This window comes from Dendrobates tinctorius, unplaced genomic scaffold, assembly GCF_039654945.1.
Source record: "Dendrobates tinctorius isolate UK_male_01 unplaced genomic scaffold, ASM3965494v1 ptg000082l, whole genome shotgun sequence".
NCBI classification, from domain to species: Eukaryota; Metazoa; Chordata; class Amphibia; order Anura; family Dendrobatidae; genus Dendrobates; species Dendrobates tinctorius.
The window spans coordinates 16,048,313-16,068,967 of NW_027361750.1; the positions used below are offsets into that span (position 1 = coordinate 16,048,313).

Below are 20,655 nucleotides of genomic sequence, written 5' to 3' on the forward strand. Positions count from 1 at the left end.
CCATGAACAGGTTTCTTCTGTGTGCCAGATGAAACTCACCCATTCAAATCTATATGTCCACAAAAAAAAATTGTATTCCATAAGGGTGAAGATGAAGATAAAGGTGACACCATTTTGGAAACTACACCCATCTAGGAATTTAAATCCATAGGCGATTCATGGAATTGTATAATACATTTTTCCAATAAAATGCTGTTTTAGCTCAACAGTTTAATTTTCAAAAGGGCTAACAGGAGAAAATGGACCACATTGGAGTGTAGATTTTACTGGAATGGTTTGTGGATGCACAGTGTGGTAGTTAAACTCACGTAGTATGCTGGAGGAAAATACTGCGGTTTCATATCACTGGCGCCATTAAGCGCAGCAACACTTATATCCCCTCTATTACATTACCAGTAACTTTGTCATATATCCACTCTCCTCTGCCCAAAGCCGGTGGTTTTGGCACCTTTACTCGCTAAGCAGGGGAGTCTGGACAGGGCATCTGCATTCCCGTGCAACTTTCCTGGCCTATGCTTGAAATGAAACATGAAATCTTGTAGGCCTAAAAACCTCCTAGTTACCCAAGCATTTTTACCCTACTTTTCCCTCAACCACCTCAGAGGGGCATGGTCACATACCAGCTTACGGGTGTGTGCACACGCTGCGGATTCTGCTGCGGATCTGCAGCGGTTTTGGTCCTGTACCATTTGGTGTACAGTACCATTATAATCAATGGAAAAAGAAATCCGCAGTGCACTCTGTGCAGAATTTTCCACGCGGATTTGCTGCGGTTTCAAAACCGCAGCATGTCAATTCTTTGTGCGGATTCTGCTGCGGTTTGGCACCTGCTCCATGGCAGGTGTCAAACTGCAGGGGAAACCCGCAGGCTAAACCGCAGAAAATCTGCAGCTAAACCACAGGTCTTTTGACCTGCGGATTTACACAAATCCGCGTGGAAAATTACGCAGGACAATCCGCAGTGTGTGCACACCCTAAACCTGCTGCCTAGCAGGTAGTATCTCAGGGTATCTACAGCCCATTTTATAGCCAAGCACTCTTTCTCAAGGATGGCATAGTTTCTCACGTATGAAGAGAGCTTCCGGCTCAGATGCAGGATTCTCTTACAATAACCACGTGAGCGAATCTTCGGCCAAATCTCCGCTTTTTGTGGTCTACGGTCAACACCCCAAAGTGTCATTCCCTGTGGCTGTCACCTCAGATATTCCAGCTGGCGATTCCCTCATCAGGAACTTTTCCAAGATCTCGGAGGACACCAAAGAGTCTTTAGTAAAATCCTAGGAACGGATGAAAAGAAATACGGATAAGAGACATTTGCATTCACCTCTGTTTCATCCTGGAGATAAGGTCTAAAGGCTATCCATCGGTTTCTCGGGTTTGCAAACTATTATCACCAATTTATCTTGCATTTTTCTTCCCAGACTGCACCTCTGTTTCATCCTGGAGATAAGGTCTGGCTATCATCTAAGAATATCCACCTGATGTTATCATCCTATAAATTGGGTCCTTGCTTTATTGGTCCCTTCGAGGTGTTGAAACGAATTAATCCAGTATACAAAACCTACACAAGAAAAAATAAAAAAAAACCCTGCTGTAATTAAATACATAAAAAGCAAAAGTGCATTTAAATAATTCAGAGTTCTTAGTAATACTGTATTTGATCAAAAATAGCATAAAAGTCGTCCCACCGTCGACAAGGTGACTGATCGGGGCGGTCCTACACTGTCTAGTATTAAAAACCTTATCATTTGTCAAAGTTGATGTCAGTGTGTGAATAAGGGCAGACAAGGACCGGGTCCCTACCAGTGGACACCAGTCAGGGGAAGCCTTTAAATACAATTTCCAGCTCAGGAGAGTGAGGCCACACCCCGGCTTGCACAGAATGCAAAAATACCACACACAAAAAAAAAAAAAAAACTGAGCTTGGTTTAAGTTGGTATACAGTGGGGAAAAAAAGTATTTAGTCAGTCAGCAATAGTGCAAGTTCCACCACTTAAAAAGATGAGAGGCATCTGTAATTTACATCATAGGTAGACCTCAACTATGGGAGACAAACTGAGAAAAAAAAAATCCAGAAAATCACATTGTCTGTTTTGTTTTCATTTTATTTGCATATTATGGTGGAAAATAAGTATTTGGTCAGAAACAAAATTTCATCTCAATATTTTGTGATATATCCTTTGTTGGCAATGACAGAGGTCAAACGTTTTCTGTAAGTCTTCACAAGGTTGCCACACACTGTTGTTGGTATGTTGGCCCATTCCTCCATGCAGATCTCCTCTAGAGCAGTGATGTTTTTGGCTTTTCGCTTGGCAACACGGACTTTCAACTCCCTCCAAAGGTTTTCTATAGGGTTGAGATCTGGAGACTGGCTAGGCCACTCCAGGACCTTGAAATGCTTCTTACGAAGCCACTCCTTCGTTGCCCTGGCGGTGTGCTTTGGATCATTGTCATGTTGAAAGACCCAGCCACGTTTCATCTTCAATGCCCTTGCTGATGGAAGGAGGTTTGCACTCAAAATCTCACGATACATGGCCCCATTCATTCTTTCATGTACCCGGATCAGTCGTTCTGGCCCCTTTGCAGAGAAACAGCCCCAAAGCATGATGTTTCCACCACCTTGCTTTACAGTAGGTATGGTGTTTGATGGATGCAACTCAGTATTCTTTTTCCTCCAAACACGACAAGTTGTGTTTCTACCAAACAGTTCCAGTTTGGTTTCATCAGACCATAGGACATTCTCCCAAAACTCCTCTGGATCATCCAAATGCTCTCTAGCAAACTTCAGACGGGCCCGGACATGTACAGGCTTAAGCAGTGGGACACGTCTGGCACTGCAGGATCTGAGTCCATGGTGGCGTAGTGTGTTACTTATGGTAGGCCTTGTTACATTGGTCCCAGCTCTCTGCAGTTCATTCACTAGGTCCCCCCGCGTGGTTCTGGGATTTTTGCTCACCGTTCTTGTGATCATTCTGACCCCACGGGGTGGGATTTTACGTGGAGCACCAGATCGAGGGAGATTATCAGTGGTCTTGTATGTCTTCCATTTTCTAATTATTGCTCCCACAGTTGATTTCTTCACTCCAAGCTGGTTGGCTATTGCAGATTCAGTCTTCCCAGCCTGGTGCAGGGCTACAATTTTGTTTCTGGTGTCCTTTGACAGCTCTTTGGTCTTCACCATAGTGGAGTTTGGAGTCAGACTGTTTGAGGGTGTGCACAGGTGTCTTTTTATACTGATAACAAGTTTAAACAGGTGCCATTACTACAGGTAATGAGTGGAGGAAAGAGGAGACTCTTAAAGAAGAAGTTACAGGTCTGTGAGAGCCAGAAATCTTGATTGCTTGTTTCTGACCAAATACTTATTTTCCACCATAATATGCAAATAAAATGAAAAAAAAACAGACAATGTGATTTTCTGGATTTTTTTTTCTCAGTTTGTCTCCCATATTTGAGGTCTACCTATGATGTAAATTACAGACGCCTCTCATCTTTAAGTGGTGGAACTTGCACTATTGCTGACTGACTAAATACTTTTTTTCCCCACTGTACATGCAGCACATAAACGCATGTTTACATTGGCCATAAAGCATACAAAACCTACAAAAGACAGAAGAAAAAACCTTGCTGTAATTAAATAAATAAAAAGCAAAAGTGCATTCATATAATTCAGGGTTCTTAGTAATACTTTATTTGATCAAATATAGCATAAAAGCCATCCCACCGTTGACAAGGTGACTCTGTGATGGTGGTGGTCCTACACTGTCTAATATTAAAAACCTTATCATGTGTCAAAGTTGATGTCAATGTGTGAATAAGGGCAGACAAGCCTTTAACCCCTTAACCCCCAAGGGTGGTTTGCACGTTAATGACCAGGCCAATTTTGACAATTCTGACCACTGTCCCTTTATGGAGGTAATAACTCTGGAACGCTTCCATGGATCCTGGTGATTCGGACATCGTTTTCTCATGACATATTGTACTTCATGTTAGTGGTAAAATTTCTTTGCTATAACTTGCATTTATTTGTGAAAAAAAATGGAAATTTGGCAAAAATTTTGCAATTTTCCAAATTTGAGTTTTCATGCCCTTAAATCACAGAGCTATGGCACACAAAATACTTAATAAGTAACATCTCCCACATGTTGACATCAGCACAATTTTGGAACCAAATTTTTTTTGTTAGGAAGTTATAAGTTAAAAGTTGACCAGCGATTTCTCATTTTTACAACCTTTTTTTTTTTTTTTTTTTTTTTTTTTTAGGGACCACATCACATTTGAAGTCACTTTGAAGGGTCTATATGATAGAAAATACCCAAAAGTGACAACATTCTAAAAACTGCACGCCTCAAGGTGCTCAAAACCACATTCAATAAGTTTATTAACCATCCAGGTGCTTCACAGGAATTTTTTGAATGTTTAAAAAAAAAAAAAAATGAACATTTAACTTTTTTTCACAAAAAAAATTACTTCAGGTCCAATTTTTTTTATTTTACCAAGAGTAACAGGAGAAATTAGACCCCAAAAGTTATTGTGCAATTCGTCCTGAGTACGCTGATACCCCATATGTGGGTGGAAAAACTGTTTCTGCGCATGGCAGAGCACGGAAAGGAAGGAGCGCCGTTTGACTTTTTCAACGCAAAATTGGCTGGAATTGAGATCGGACACCATGTCGTGTTTGGAGAGCCCCTGATGTGCCTAAACAGTGGAAACCCCCCCAAAGTTACCCCATTATGGAAACTAGACCCCCCAAGGAACTTATCTAGATGTGTGGTGAAAACTTTGAACCCCCAAGTGCTTCAAAGAAGTTTATAACATACAGCCATAAAATTAAAAAAAAAAAAAATCATATTTTTGCCACAAAAATTCTTTTCACCCCCAATTTTTATTTTCCCAATGGAAATAGGACCCAAAAAGTTAATGTGCAATTTTTCCTGAGTACGCTGATACCCCATATGTGGGGGTAAACCACTGTCCATGTCCGCTCCTGGCACATTGCAGCTGACACCCGGCCACGATCAGCCGCGCTCCCCCCGTGAGTGCGGCTGATCGCCTATGACGTACTATTCCGTCCATGGGCATTAAGTCCCAGGGCACATGGATGGAATAATATGTCTAAGGTCATAAAGGCGTTAAATACAATTTCCAGCTCAGGAGAGGGAGGCCACATCCTGGCTTGCACAGAATGCAAAAACACAAGAAAAAAAAAAAACACAAAAATTGAGCTTGGTTTAAGGAGTTCTAAAGAGAATAAGCAAGTGGAACTTCAGTGTAACACAGTACTAAAAGCACCTAAAAATAAGCGCTAAGAAGGAGACTACACAACCCATCTGCATAGAGATTCCTAAGTTGCTTCCAGGCTAGCCAGCTCCTGTGCCATCTGTAATCAAGACCCTGGACTGCATTTGCCAAGCAAAGTAAAGGTAAAGAAACTGCATCCTGTTGTGTCCTTGCCTTCTTCCTGCAACCACGTCAGCACCGCTTCATCCCTGTGCCAGGCACTGCACCCTCTTCCTCAACACCTATCCTCACTGCCCTGGGATTACTGCCCTACCTGTGGAGGGCCACATCATGGCTGCACCACACCATCTGTCCCAGGGGATCAGTCCGCAGCGTCGGCTTAACATCTTCATTGCCGAACACCACAGGTGTCGTCACGAATCATTCACTCATAAACTTTATTCCCTCACTTAATCCCTTTTACATGGGCGCCCAGGGCCATGGACCGGGTCACCGCTGCTGTGACATTCCCCACTGAGAGACCGGCCCGGTACCGAGTACCCCACAGCCCTGGGAGGGCGACCCATTTTGGCGTCACAAACAGGATTTACGGAGCCCGGTGTCCCCGGGTCCTGTGTGCCAGAGACTGTTGTGTGCCATAGACTATTTGTGCAAATGCCGCCATTACCCAGCCGCTTGGCGCGCGCGGGAAGCAAAAGGGGCGGGCCGTCGTGGGCGGAGCCAGCCGAAAAGCGCAAAAAAGGGAAGTGCCGCACGGGAAGAGGCCAGCGCGAGAAGTGAGAAGCAGAGGCCTGCAGTCCCGGCATCCCCTGATCATCCAGCCTGCAGAGCTGCAGACGGTAAGCCAGCGCAACCCAGGGATTGGCCAAACGTTAACTAGGGGGGGAAGAGAATGTCTGAAGCAAGAGCAGACGCAGCGGTGGACGCCACTGCAAACCCCACAGTGCCGCAAGCTGCAGGGCCCAGCGCAGCTGCGGCTCCAATGGCACCGCAGAATCCAGCAGCCAGCGCTGCCTCCACAGCACCGCAAGAATCAGCACCCACCGCAGTGGTCCCCATCATGCCGCTGTCCATGCCCTATATACCGGGAGCGGCCTGGCTACCGCAGTACTCAGGGGAGTCATATACCTTGAGTGAATTTAAAGAGAGACTGTGCAGCTTGTTTGAGGTGTATCCTCTGTCTGAAAGCCAGAAAATGAACATCCTTATTGGACAGCTAACTGGTGCAGTGCAAAGTGAAGTAAAAGCCTGGCAGGACACTGATAAAGAGACTGTTAAAAAGATTCTGGCTAAGCTAAGAAGCACCTTTGACACCTGCCCTGCAGCTGAAATAAAGATGAGATTCTTTGGGTGTAAGCAGAGGGCGCAGGACAGTATACTGGACTATGCTCTTAACCTGCAGGAGGCGCTGCGAGCCATAAAGTAGATTGATCCTGACAGTGAGAAAGATGGAGACAGACTGCTAAAGGAGCAATTTATTGAGGGCCTCCTATCCAGTACCCACAGAGCACAGCTGCGCATCATAGCCCTACAAAACCCTGACCTAGACTTTGCAGACTTCAAAGACAGGGCTATTCGAGTGCTGCATGAACCAAATGTCAGCTGTCCAGCACCCCCTAGACACCCAGCGATCACATACCATCAAGAAGCAGCATCTTTCCCTCTCAGCCCAGTGGAGGCTGATGCACAGATTCTGGACAAAGACCCTTCTGCCGAACTGCGTCTTCAGGTCCAAGAGATGACCAAAAATATGTCTGCACTTGCCAAAACTGTGCAGTCCCTGCAGGTGTCAAAGGAGAAGATCCAGCTGGCCTCCAGTCCAGAGGATGTCCCATGGCTACGGAAGACGAGGATCCTGCCACACCGAAGGAGAGAACAATCGCTATGACCTGGACGGACGTCCCATCTGTCGTCACTGCCACAAGGCAGGCCACATTGCAAGGTTCTGTTATTTAAACGAGCAACCCCCGGGGCAGAGGGCCAACCCCCAGGAGTAGGACCACAAGGTCCAAAGAACTGGCGAGCCAAGCATGTTGGAGGGTGACCGGTCCTCCCAGTGGTGATTGACGGCATCCCCATGAACGCTTTGCTGGACACTGGCTCTCAGGTGACAACTATGCCATATATCCTTTACAAGCAGTATTTGTTGTGAATTCATTTTCTGGTTTACCTCTGGCTTCTGGTGAGGGTGGTGGAGCTGGCTGTGTTGACAGAGGAGTCATGAGTTCTCCTTCCGGGCTCCCTCTGGTGGTGACAGCAGGTAATGAAGCTGATCTAAATGGCAGAGACCTGCCACCTGAGGAGGAGGACTGTGACTGGACATCAGGAGTCTCTGACTGGATTTAAGACTGCCGACTCCCTAATTTTCTGCTGGTGATTTTTTCCTGCCCTGAGGTTCTGGTTTCCAGTTCTGTTCCTGCCTTCTCAAGCTAAGTGTGCTCTGCTATTTTTTCACATGAGATTTGGTCTGGTTTACTCAGTTTTTGTGGTCAGCCAGCCCCTGCTTTGGCTGTGCTGAATTTCCATTCTTATGTCTCTGTTTATGCCAGTTTGCTTTTAGTCCCTGATCAGATTGGTCTCTTTTTGCTCTGTCTTCAGAATATACTAGAGTGCTGATATAGGGAATTGAAGTCTAGCAACTTCGGGGTTTTTGTTATCAGAAAGTGTTGGACATTTTTTGGCAGGGTTTTGTGCGAGATTGCAGACAGCATCTTTCCTTTCCTGTCCTTTCTAGTTAGTGTGGGACCCATCGTTTGCTCAGCCTATCTTTCTATCTGTGTTTGTGTTTTCATCTTGTCTCACCGACAATACATGTTTGGGGGCTGTCTATTGCTTTAGGGTCTGCTCTGGGGCAGTTTAGATTTCCCCTTTTCTTGCTTTAGGCTTATTTAGTTCTCCGGCTGTGACGAGGCGTCTAGGATCATCGTAGGTACGCTCCACGGCTACTGCTAGTTGTGTGGATAGGATCAGGGGTCTGCAATCCACTTAGTTACCAACCTCTCTGGTTTTCTGGGGCTCAGCTTGTTTTTGTTTTGCCTCCTCGGTGACTCATTCATAACAGGTATTGGGCTGACTCTGAACTTACTCGCGGCCCAAGTGATGAACTCACAGTAGTTGCCAGCAATGGTCAGTCTTTGCCGCAAGTAAGATGTAAAGAGATTACTATTAAAGTGGGGTGAGTAGAGTTAAAATCTCAAGTTCTGATAGTTGTAGACATTGATCGACGAGAATGTAACCCAATGATGACCCTTGGTACTAATGTGATTGAAAATTGTCTTGCTGAGGTTATTGTTTTGTTGCAACAGGTAGCCGAGACTGGTTCCAGTGAACAACGAGTCCTGTAGAAGGAGATCAAGGCCCTGATGCAAAGACAGCAGGTAGAACTCTCTGGCGGAGAAATTGGCAGCGTCAGAGTGAGTGATCCTTTCCCCATTGCGATACCCCCCAGATGAGAAATGTTAATTTGGTGTCGGGCAGTCATAGGCCTTAGAGGAAAAGATTACCAAGCATTGGTAGAGCCAGTGTACTCTGATAGCCGGCCCACTGTCCTGACAGCCAGAGGGGTAGTTGATGTCCGCAGAGGGAGAATACCTGTACACCTCTTGAATTGTTGGGTGGAGGAAGCCACAATACCTCGGTATGCCACAGTTGCTAAGCTGCTTACTGTCAGTAACCATGCAATACGGGCAGCAGAGCCCTTGGTCTCTTCCGACCAGGTGGAGGACAATGGCTGTTATGATTGAGTCACCGTAGGAGGCAAAAATAGAAATGCTAGCTAAGTCCAGAAAACCAGAGAAGTTGGCAGCTATCGGATTGCAGACCCCTGAACCTATCAACACAACTAGCAGTAGCCGTGGGGAGCTCCTACGATGCCCTAGGCCCCTCGATCACAGCCGGAGGACTACATAGCCTAAAGACAGAAAGGGAAATCTAAACTGCCCCAGAGCAGACCCCAAAGCAAAAGGCAGCACCCCACATAATGACGGTGAAGCAACAAGAAAGAACAAAACACAGACAGAAAGATAGACTGAGCAAAGATGGGGCCCCAGCTAGCTTAGATAGGAAAGGACAGGAAGGCTGCTGTCTGCAATCCATGAAAAACCCTATGAAAATAAGAGCCAACAACTGACAGTAAAAAAGGCCCTGAAGACGCTAGGCTTCAAAAAAGGCTATGTCAGTACTCAGGAATATTCTGAAGACAGAGCAACAGGCAAAAGGAGATTCAACTCACCCCAGCAGGGAATGGCATAATCCAGAAAAGCAAGGAAAACAAAACACTAATGCAAAAAGGCAAAGCAAAAATCTTAGCTTTAGATGAGCAGGAATCAGACTGGTTTCCTAGAAGTCCACAGAGAAATCACCCGCAGGCCAGAAGGGCGTCGGCAGCCTTATATCCAGTCATTAACTCCACTCAGCCAGTCATCATCACCAGCCCCAGGTGTTTGACAATCAGGCTCACTACCTTTCTTCACCAGAAGAGGGAGTTCCTCGGGCCTCAGTAGTGAAGGGGAAAATGAACTCACAACAAATGGCTCTGTAAAGCAGCTGGAGGAGTGGTGTCAGCAGCTGCAGGTGGGAACTGACTCCACCCCTTCATACCAAAAGAGTGGGGTTTACCGAGTGACTCAGGAGTATGAGCGGGTATTCAATAAACACCCTCTAGACTTTGGGAAGGCAAGAGGGGTTCAACACCATATCCCCACTGGAAATCATCCACCCATTAAAGAAAGGTACCGGCCTATACCCCCAACACAATATTAATGTGCCAAAAGTATGTTGCGGGAAATGAAGGAGGCTGGGGTGATCAGAGACAGTTGTAGCCCCTGGGCAGCCCCAATAGTCTTTGTGAAAAAGAAAGATGGTACCATGAGAATGTGTGTTAATTACAGAAAAATTAACAGCATTACACATAAGGATGCCTTCCCATTACCCAGAATTGAGGAGTCATTAGCTGCACTTAAAACTGCTATTTTTCCACCTTAAATCTCACTAGTGGGTATTGGCAGGTTCCTGTGTCAGAGGCAGACAAGGAGAAAACAGCGTTCACTACCCCAATGGGTCTCTGCGAGTTCAACTACATGCCGTTCGGGCTCTGCACGGCTCCAGAGACATTTCAACGGCTAATGGAATTCTGTCTTTGACACAAGAACTTCGAGACAGTTCTGTTATACCTTGATGTCATTGTTTTCTCCAAGACTTATGAAGACCATCTGAAGCACCTGGCTGAGGTGTTTGAAGCCTTGTCCAACTTTGGCCTGAAAGTGAAGCCTTCCAAATGCCACCTCCTGAAGCCCAAGGTACAGTACCTCGGTCATGTAGTGAGTGCAGAAGGCGTGGCACCAGATCCTGACAAAGTCACTGTCATCCGGGACTGGCAGAAGCCCAGCAACCTCCATGAAGTACATCAATTCCTTGGGTTGGTAGGCTACTACCAAAGGTTCATCAAAGGCTTCACTGAAATAGCCACGCCTATGCAAAATCTTCTGGTGGGCCAGCCCAAGAAAGCCAGAAAGAAGAGTCCTACATTTGAATGGAATGAGGAACTGGAGAGGTCCTTCACTCGACTGAAGATGGCTCTCACAGGAGATGAAGTTCTGGCCTACCCAAATTATGACCAACCATTTGTTCTGTATCCTGATGCCAGCAACGTGGGACTGGGAGCAGTACTGTCACAGGTACAGAATGGCAAAGAAAGAGTGATCTCCTATGCCAGCAGGAAGCTTCGTCCCACAGAAAGGAACCCTGACAACTACAGTTCCTTCAAACTGGAGTTCCTCACCATAGTCTGGGCTGTGACTGAACGATTCAAGCATTACCTAGCTTCAGCCAAGTTTACCAACTTCACAGACAACAACCCATTGACTCACTTGGAAACTGCCAAACTAGGTGCACTGGAGCAGCGATGGATGGCCCGGCTGTCTAACTATGAATTTACCATCAAGTACCGAGCAGATCACAAGAATGCCAATGCTGATGCGCTGTCCAGAATGCCCAATCTGCCAGATGCAGGAGAAGACCCTGAGGCACTCGAAGAAATAGAGTTATCTGCCTTCCACCGGCCAATGGTGGCCCAATGTGCCCAAGGAGTGAGAAACAGACGGTCTATCATGAAAGAGGCCACCCTAAATCCTTTGCCTCAACATGACTGGGTAGAAACCCAGGATAGCGACCCCGAAGTCTGCCTGGTAAAGGAGCTACTGTCACAAGATGACTCACGCCCAGGTCCAGATGCTCCTGAAAAAACACAGCAGTTGTGGAAGGAGAGAGGCCGGCTGTTCATCTATGAGAGAAAGCTGTGCCGGAGGAGTATCAATGCCCGCACTCATGAGTTGGTCTGGCAAGTAGTAGTCCCAAAGAGGGAGGCGTCAATGGTCTTGGAAGCATACCACAATGGAGCTGGACGCTTCGGATGGAAGAAGTTGGAGGCCTTGCTCCGGGAGAGATTCTACTGGGCTGGTATGAGGAAGGCCATTGAAAATTGGTGCCGGGAGTGTGGACAATGCAACCTGCGCAGGAAGGACCGTAACAGTCATCAAGCTCCTTTGCAGCCAAAAATAACCAAACAACCACTTGAGTTGGTCGCCCTGGACCATGTGAAGCTGGTTCCAAGCCGTTCAGGCTACCTTTATGCTCTTACCATCGTTGACCACTACTCGAGATTACTTGTAGTCGTGCCTGTCAAGGATCAAACAGCCAGGACAGCAGCCAGAGCATTCCAACAGCACTTTTGTCGACCACACGGATATCCCGAGTGAGTGCTTACAGATCAAGGTCCAGCCTTTGAGGCAGAAGTGTTCCAGGAATTCTGTAACTTGTACGGTTGCAAGAAGGTCAGGACAACACTGTACCATCCACAGACCAATGGCATGTGTGAAAGGATGAATCAAGTGGTGATCGATCTACTGAAGACCTTGACTTTGGAAGAAAGGAATCTGTGGCCAGAGAAGTTGCCAGATCTGGTCGACCTCTACAGTCACATTCCTGTGAATTCCACCAACTGCACTCCAGCCTACCTAATGAGAGCGAGGCCTGGCAAGCTGCCTATTGATTTGGATATGGGAGTCCTGACACCTGAGGTAACATCACCAGATGCTGATTGGGATACAGAGCGTCAGCAACAGTACCATAGAGTACAAGAGTGCGTAGAAAAGAGTCTAGCTCAGGCGAGACAAAAACAAGAAAAGAACTACAATCAACATGCACCTGCAGTTCCCTTGTCACCAGGAGAACAAGTCCTAAAGAGAAAAAGAAGGATGCATAAATTGGATGACCAATGGGAAGCTGAACCCTACACCGTCTTACCATCAAACTTCGACAACACCAAAGTGTGCCTTATCAGCAAGGATGGAGGAGAAACCTCATCAGCAGTGTTGAGAGATCATCTGGAACTGTGCCCTGACCAGCTAAAGGAAAGGATGGAAGAACAAAACCACCTTCAACCCATAGAAGTAGAAAAGGTCAGCACTGTACTTGGAGAATTTCCTGCAAACTGGACAAGAGTGTAGTTCCTGTCCTAATCTTTCCCCAGCCTACTGCAACTGAAGTAGCAGAGACTCAAGACAACTCTGAAAATCAGGAAGTTCAGGCAGCGGATGTTACACCAGCAGTGGAGCCAGAGAACCTTTGCCCTGCCAGTGGTGAATCTGTCATGCCCACAGTGAGTCTAAGGCTGAGTTCACACGTGGCGTTTGTTTTGCGTTTCCACGGCGGTTTTAGCCGCGCGATTTTGCTGCGAAAACGTGAATAAGCATCCCATGCATTCCTATGGGATTCCGCAATGCTGTGCTAATGCTGCGGTTTTTACCGCGGCGGAATCGCTTCGAGGTAAAAAAACGCAGCATGCTCATTAATTTTGCGGAATCGCGGCGATCCCGCACCCATAGGAATGCATTGTTCCGCTTACTTCCCGCATGTGGCTGTGCCCACCATGCGAAAAGTAAGCAGAACAATTGCGGATGGTACCCACGGTCCGGAGGAGAGGAGACTGTCCTCCGGGTTTTTTGGTACCATATCCCTGTAAAAAATAGAATTTAAAATAAAAAATATTGTTATTCTCACCTTCCGACGTCCCACGCAGCCTTCCCGCCTCTCTCCACGCTCCCGTTCCCAGTAATCCTTTGCGAAAATGCCTGCGATGGCGTCTGTTCTCACGGGATAGCGAAGTCTCGCGGTAATTCGCGCGACGTCATCGCGAATTACCGTGAGACGTCGCGATCCCGCAAGAACGGACGCCATCGCCGGCATTTTTGCAAAGGATTACTGGGAAGGCTGCGCGGGACGTCGGAAGGCAAGAATAAACACCATTTTTTATTTTTTTTTTACATTTTATCTTTTACTACTGATGCTGCATAGGCATCCTCAATAGTAAAAAGTTGGTCACACTCGTCAAACACTGTGTTTGACGAGTGTGACCAACCTGTCAATCAGTTCTCCAAGCGATGCTACAGATCGCTTGGAAAACGCTAGCATTTTGCAAGCTAATTACGCTTGCAAAATGCTAGTTTTTCCACGGGAAAAATCGCAGGAATTTAAAATGCGATTTTCCCGCGGAATGGAATTCCGGAATTCTCGCAGTAATTTCCGCGAGAGTTCCGGTACGTGTGAACTTAGCCTTAGAGTTCACAGACGGTTACTACCTAGTTTACCCACACCAGTGCTACGTAGGTCTGTCCGTAGTACCCAAGGTATTCCACCCCTAAGGTTCCGCATATAGATAAGTTTTGTAAATGTTAATCTGTAAATATGCAACGTTTCAAGTTTTGGGCTTACAGAGACTCTGTAAGACTTTTTGGATATTTTCTTTTGTTTCAAAGGACAGTTGGACCACAGGACTATGTGTGGTCAAAACTCTACTTGTAAATAGTTTACCAACTTGCTCAAGAATTGGACCATGGACATTGACGCTTGGACTAACCGTCATCAGGACTATTTTTGAGCTTTGGTTTTTGTATTTTTCTTTTTTTTGTAAATCTTGTTATATTTATAATTGTTTATATGTTTACATGTTTTCTCTTCAGTCCGGGAGTACTGAATTGCACTAGGGGGGAATGTGGCACCCCCAGGAGTATGGCCCCCCAACAATGGCATTGCCTTCCTCCTAGGGAGTGTGATGTCATGCTTGCAAGGAATAAAGGATCTCTCTGGCAGTTAAATACAACATACAACAGCTCCCACTCCAGGCAAGCAGAGGGAGCTCTGAACCCAAAACTGGGGGAAGAGCTGCTCTCTGGGGGCCAGGAAGGGAAAATTAGTGAGTTCGTGTGAGGAGGGCAACGTGTGTGGACGTGGAGGAGAAGAGCTGGGAGATTGAGCAGAGAGTTCAGGCTCATTCCCAGCTATAGCGCATGATATGGAGCCCGGTCTCCAAGGCTGTATGGACACTGATGGTCCAGCAACAGAAACCGGAGGAATAGGAAGCTGTAAATGCTCTATTCCCACATAAGACTTGAAGGCACAACAGCGACGTGTGAGTCAGAAGAGGAAGGCTACAGCTGTCTGCCATACAAGGGAGTTCTAAAGAGAATAAGCAAGTGGAGCTTCAGTGTAACACAGTACTGCAAGTACCTAAAAATAAGCACTAGGAAGGAGACTACATAACCCTTCTGCTTAGAGAGATTCCTAAGTTGCTTCCAGGCAAGCCAGCTCCTGTGCCATCTGTAATCTGGACCCTGGACTGCATTTGCCAAGCAAAGTAAGGGTAATGAAACTGCACCCTGTTGTGTCCTTGCCTTCTTCCTGCAACCCCGTCAGCACTGCTTCATCCCTGTGCCAGGCACTGCACCCTCTTCCTCAACACCTATCCTCACTGCCCTGGGATTACTGCCATACCTGTGGAGGGCCACAACATCATAGCTGCACCACACCATCTGTCCCAGGGGATCAGTCCGCAGCGTCGGCTTAACATCTTCATTGCTGAACACCACAGGTGGCGTCACAAATCATTCACTCAAACTTTATTCCCTCACTTAATCCCTTTTACATGGGCATCCAGGGCCACGGACCGGGTCACCGCTGCTGTGACATTCCCCACTGAGAGACCGGCCCGGTACCGAGTACCCCATAGCCCTGGGAGGGCGACCCATGTGAATAAGGGCAGACAAAAGAACCGGGTCCCAACCAGTGGACGCTAATCAGGGGAAGCCTTTAAATACAAGTTCCAGCTCAGGAGAGGGAGGCCACACCCCGGCTTGCACAGAATGCAAAAATACAACAAAAAAAAAAAATTTCTCCTCCTGGAGAAATTTCTGACAGGCTTACAAAAGAGCAGGCATAAGGAGGGTACTCTATCGCCCGCATCTCTGCTTGCAGCCCTCTCTCCTTGCAGAGACATCAGCGTATTCCTCGCCAAGGCTCCCGTCCTGCTTCTTCCGGGACTGCTGCTGCCCAGGGTGCATACACTCCTAGCAGGTCTCCAGGCAATGTGCTTAGAGTGTGTGCACACTTCCTCTTTCTTAATGGGGCTGCGCGCATTCCTCTAAAGTGTCCCCAGCCAATAGGAGGTGCCGGTACAATGTTGTGAGTTTGTTCCTTACACGCTTGACAGTTCTCAGGTCCCTGTACTAGCATCTCAGTCTGCTGCACCCGCCAGTGCTTCCTTCAATGGTTCCAAAGCCAGCTTTACCAGCCAGTGCTCACCTCAATAGCAGCAGAGCTAGCTGCACCCGCCAGTGCTCTCCTCAATGGCAGCTGAGCCAGCTGCACCCGCCAATGCTCATCTCTCTGTCAGACTGTCCTGTTTGCACCTGCGGTTCCTGTCACCTTCTCTACCTGCCTGCATCTGTTGGTCATTCCCCCGGGCCATTCCAGCTATCCGCTCCTAGGGGTCAGCCGCCATTTACCCAAGGTCCGTCCTGGAGTACCACATCCCTCGTCTCTCCATGCACTGCGGTGTCGTTAGCTGCTGCATGTCTGTGGTCGAATTGGGTGAGGCTACTAGTCACTCCCTTCAGGTCTTCCTTGGGCTTTGGCACAGTGGTTCCACCACCCAGTCTGTTAGAATTAGTACAGAATGGACCACATTTTTTGCTTCAATTTTTTTCTATTCCTCCTCTAAAATCTAGGTGCGTCTTATAGTCTGAAAAATACAGTAGATTCTGTGTAACAGTAGCACACCCGCTCTTATGCACACATTCTTAACCTTAGAAGTAACATGACTTTGGGTAAAGGAAAAATGATCAATTGCGGATACTTGATCAGGATGACAAGAGGTTGAAACTGTGTACCCAACACTCAATAGCAAAATCACTGTCAATGAGATGTAAGGCAGAACCTGAGTCAACAAATGCAGATGTAACTAACTCCACATTTGGTAAACAAAGACACTTGTAAAATACAATTAGTAGTATGCATGAGAAAACCTCAAACCTTTAGAACCAGTGTCTTTACATATTAATGATTTGTTTCTTTCTGTCTCTCTTTAGCTTTAAGAAATTCATTATTGTATCTGGAAAAACTAAAACATGACATGACCCATTCGATCGCAGTACAGACAGAAATAAGCAGGTGTTTCAAGTTTCATTCCCTCCTGGTACTCTCCGCAGGCCCCATTTTGCATCGGTTCTCCTGCTTCAAAAGGATGAGAGGGAGAAGTCACTAAAACACCCTCAAAAGTTTTATTGTGCCTAAAGCCCCCGTTACACACTGCGATTTTGCTAGCAATATCGCTGTAAAGTCACAGATTTTGTGACGTTACAGCGATATTGCTAGCGATATCGCTACATGTGATACTTACCTCCGACCGGCTCCCCCGCTGGTTATCGCTGATCGCGCAAGAAGCTGCTGGACCATTCCTCGTCGGTCACTTCCTGTGGCGCTTCCTGCTGTGACGACGAGCGACGCGTGGACGCGGGCGGGAGGACGCAGGATCGCCACGTCTGACAGGTAAGTAGCGATCCCCGTCCCCTGCGGTGTCGCTGGTGAGATCTGCCTGAGTGGCAGCTCACTAGCGACCACCTAGCGATGCACCAGCGATCCTGACTGCGTCATATCGCTACTCGGGATCGCTGGTGCATCGCTAGGTGTAACAGTACCCTAAGACGTCTGTCCAAACGCACTACCAGTGACATGGCCTCATTCAGGGACAAAGGGGAGGGTCTATAAGCCATCATATCTCCTATCTTGATAGGAAGACCCTGTTTTATATATGACAAGGACCCTTACAGCAATTGTAGATATAGATTAAAAGCTAACCTTTAATAAAGTCTAAATATAAGACAACACAACCACACACTAATAACAAACAACCGTGTCACCTACTACACCCTACAATGGAGACCTGATATCACAAACTGCCTAACAACGGAGGTTGGCACCCTAAACATTGTCGAGATTGGCGCCCCTGTTCCGCGGCGGCTGTACCCTAAACCTCCTAGATAACCCTGAATAAGTGCCACATATAGTCACTCAATTATTCAGAAAAGGAGTGTATAGGAGTTGCCATTAGGTAGTATGGTAGGCAACTATAAAAAGAAGTGCAAAAATAGTGCAAAAAAGACGAGACATTAAAGTGACATGTGCAGGTTGGAGTACCTAACTATCTGTTCCCTGTATGTAAACACCTTCCTGTCAGCGGAGGTTGGCACCCTACTGGTCAGCGGAATGGCGCCCCCGCTCCACGACGGCTTACCCTAAAATTGCCCTATTGTGACTATTGATGGAACATTAGGGTAACAAAACAATATTTTTGAAAGGCAAAACCATGCAAATGATCCATAATGCAACAATATATACAATTTGTTGATAACAAATAGAGGGGTATTCAGATTTTGATGATGGATAGGCAAAACCTCAATGCGTTTCTCCTAACAGGATCATCAGGAGTTGGATAGTTAGATGCAGTGTGGAAAAATGACCAAACACCCCATATAAATAGACGCTTTAGCCAATTGATAATGCCCACTTCCTACATACCATAGAGATCTCTTAGGCTAGATGTCACAATAGACTCAAGACAATAGCTTTAAAACAGACCTCATACACACCAATTTGTGCTCTATCAACCAAAGCAAGTCCCTCATGAGTGGCCAGTTAGCCCGTCATTCAATCTCATAATGAGTAATTCAGAGGGATAATGCCGCCATTGCCCTAACGTCCGGCGTGCGTTCCACCATCAGCGCACCTGCATGACAGCTGATGTCACTCCCAGCGCTGCGATAATCCGGCGTGCGTGTCAAAGGCAACGCCGCGATAGGTGGGCGTGCGTTCCAGGGGAGGCGCCAATGCTTCCTGCTTTGGTGACGCATGCTCAGTGCGAGGAGCCGGGCAGCGCAGGACAGGAAGTGCCCAGTGTGGTAAACATCATGCGCCGTCATGACAACGCATACAACTCCTGCCCCTCTGACACTGCGCATGCCCAATAAGAGCACTACGTGGACATTATGTCCATTAACCCGTCCTGCTTTGGTGACGCATGCTCAGTACAAGGAGCCGGGCAGGACAAGAAGTGCCCAGTGTGGTACACATCATGCGCCGTCATGACAGCGCATACAATTCCTGCACCTCTGACACTGCGCATGCCCAATAAGAGCACTACGTGGACGTCATGTTCATTAACCCTTAGAGATAAATTTATCCTCCCTATCAAGGAGCTGCACACAAAGGCGAGCCACGCCAGAAAATATTGCATATACCACATATAGCATTACATTTTAGATATTGATGTGTGCACCAATATGCTCCTGTCCTTATAAAATTAAAAAAGGGGAGGGAGGAAAAGGGAAGGGGGCGGTTAAGACATTATTAATATTAAAGGCATAAATTGATAACAAATAATCTTATCCATATAGAAATATCGCACAATAATTTGTGCATCCCATAGCCATGGGAAATATCTGGTCTAGCATGACATTGCCCAAAGGAAACACTGATGCCTATAAAAAAACAAGCATAGGATAGACTCTCATTAAGGCCATTTGGCGACATGGACTCCAAGCGGTGAATCCAGGTGCATTCTCTTTGCAACAGTAACTTAAAGTAACTTGGCACTCAACTGAATAGTCCTTTGCAAATTAGATAACGTTTCGGCCTATTATCGGCCTTCCTCAGTCTGCTATATAAAGGTACAAAATATATACAGAAGAAAATCATAATGGGTCCTCATAAAAATATACAATGTTGTACAAACATATTGATTAATAATCTTGATGTAAATCACAGGTGATATAATCATATAGTGGTATCCGCATTGTATACAGAGAAATATATATCACAATATTGAGAGAGGAGAACCTATGGAGATCTATGGTGAATCAGGTGAATGGTTATGGTGGTGAAATATCTACTGATGGTGATATCAATAGGTGAATGTTGTGGTCATACCTACTTCAGAATGTCATGTTGATCTAAATGGTATCTCCTATTATTATGAGTGGATATACTGATTTAAATGCCTGGGAAATGAAAAATAAAAAACAGAATGAAAAAAAAAAAAATTGAAAAAACTGTGCAAAAGTTTATTTTTATCTTACAAGGATGAGTAAAAATGAGTGGAAATAGTCAGATTTTATACCTTGCAAAAAGGAATATATAACCATACATAGAGAAATGTATAAATCTCCTTGGAGGTATCATCGACGCTTAATCTGTTTGAAACTAGTGCTGTATAGTCCAGGAGGTAAATGGGTCCATATGAAGCTGAGGCACAAAAGGAAAAAAAACATGTATGCTCAGCAATAAAAAAGCCTCTACCAAGCCCTGTAATTAAGTAGAAAAGGGACTCTGCTGTAAAAGCATACCTTGTTTAGATATGGCGGTGGCATACACAGGTGGGACGCGGTATTCCCCCGCTCGTCAGCTGGCCACGTGTGCCCATGCCAGCAATCCTAAATAATGTGGAGGCGGGACAGCGTCCACGCTCACAGGAAGTGGTGAACAGGAAGTGTCCGGCTCACTGTGTCAATCATGCAGAGCCCCGTGTCTTGTGTATAGGAGCTGCTGCGCTCCAATGACAATGGAGGAGAGTGTGACATATGGGAGGACTGGGAGGAGCTGAGTGAATGGGATTAATCTGAACCTTTGCATAGGGAGAGAGAAAAAAAAAAAAGTATGTAAAAAAGGGAAGCCCTAGCGTTCTTAAACAGTAACATCCCTAACGATCAGAAGGGAAAACTGTAGTGTTGCAGTAGTGAAAAAATGATGAATTTAGTGGCCAAATAAATGGGAGAAAAAATTGGAAAAAAAAGGGGGACTTAAAATAAGGCTGGTTGAAGGTGTAGGTCATGACTTGTGGCTGTGCAAAATTTCCTTTAACCCCTTCCTGACATCAGACGTACTATCCCATCCATGGGACCCGGGCCCCTATGCCCATGGACGGGATAGTACGCCTACCGCGATCAGCGGTGCCCACGTGGTGAGCGCCGCTGATCGCGGCCGGGTGTCAGCTAATTATCACAGCTGACACCCGGCACAATGTGTCAGGGG

The 20,655-nt window shown here is 46.4% G+C and overlaps 1 long non-coding RNA gene across 1 annotated transcript; it reads right to left on the reverse strand.

Annotated features, from left to right (window-relative positions):
• Positions 1 to 643: 643 nt before the first annotated feature.
• LOC141096982 (uncharacterized) lies at positions 644 to 20,362 on the reverse strand. Its single transcript, XR_012233821.1, has 3 exons — positions 19,971 to 20,362; positions 1,479 to 1,561; positions 644 to 1,277 (listed from the first exon to the last, which is right to left on the reverse strand). It is a non-coding gene; the product is annotated as an uncharacterized lncRNA (long non-coding RNA).
• Between the last annotated feature and the right edge of the window lie 293 nt (positions 20,363 to 20,655).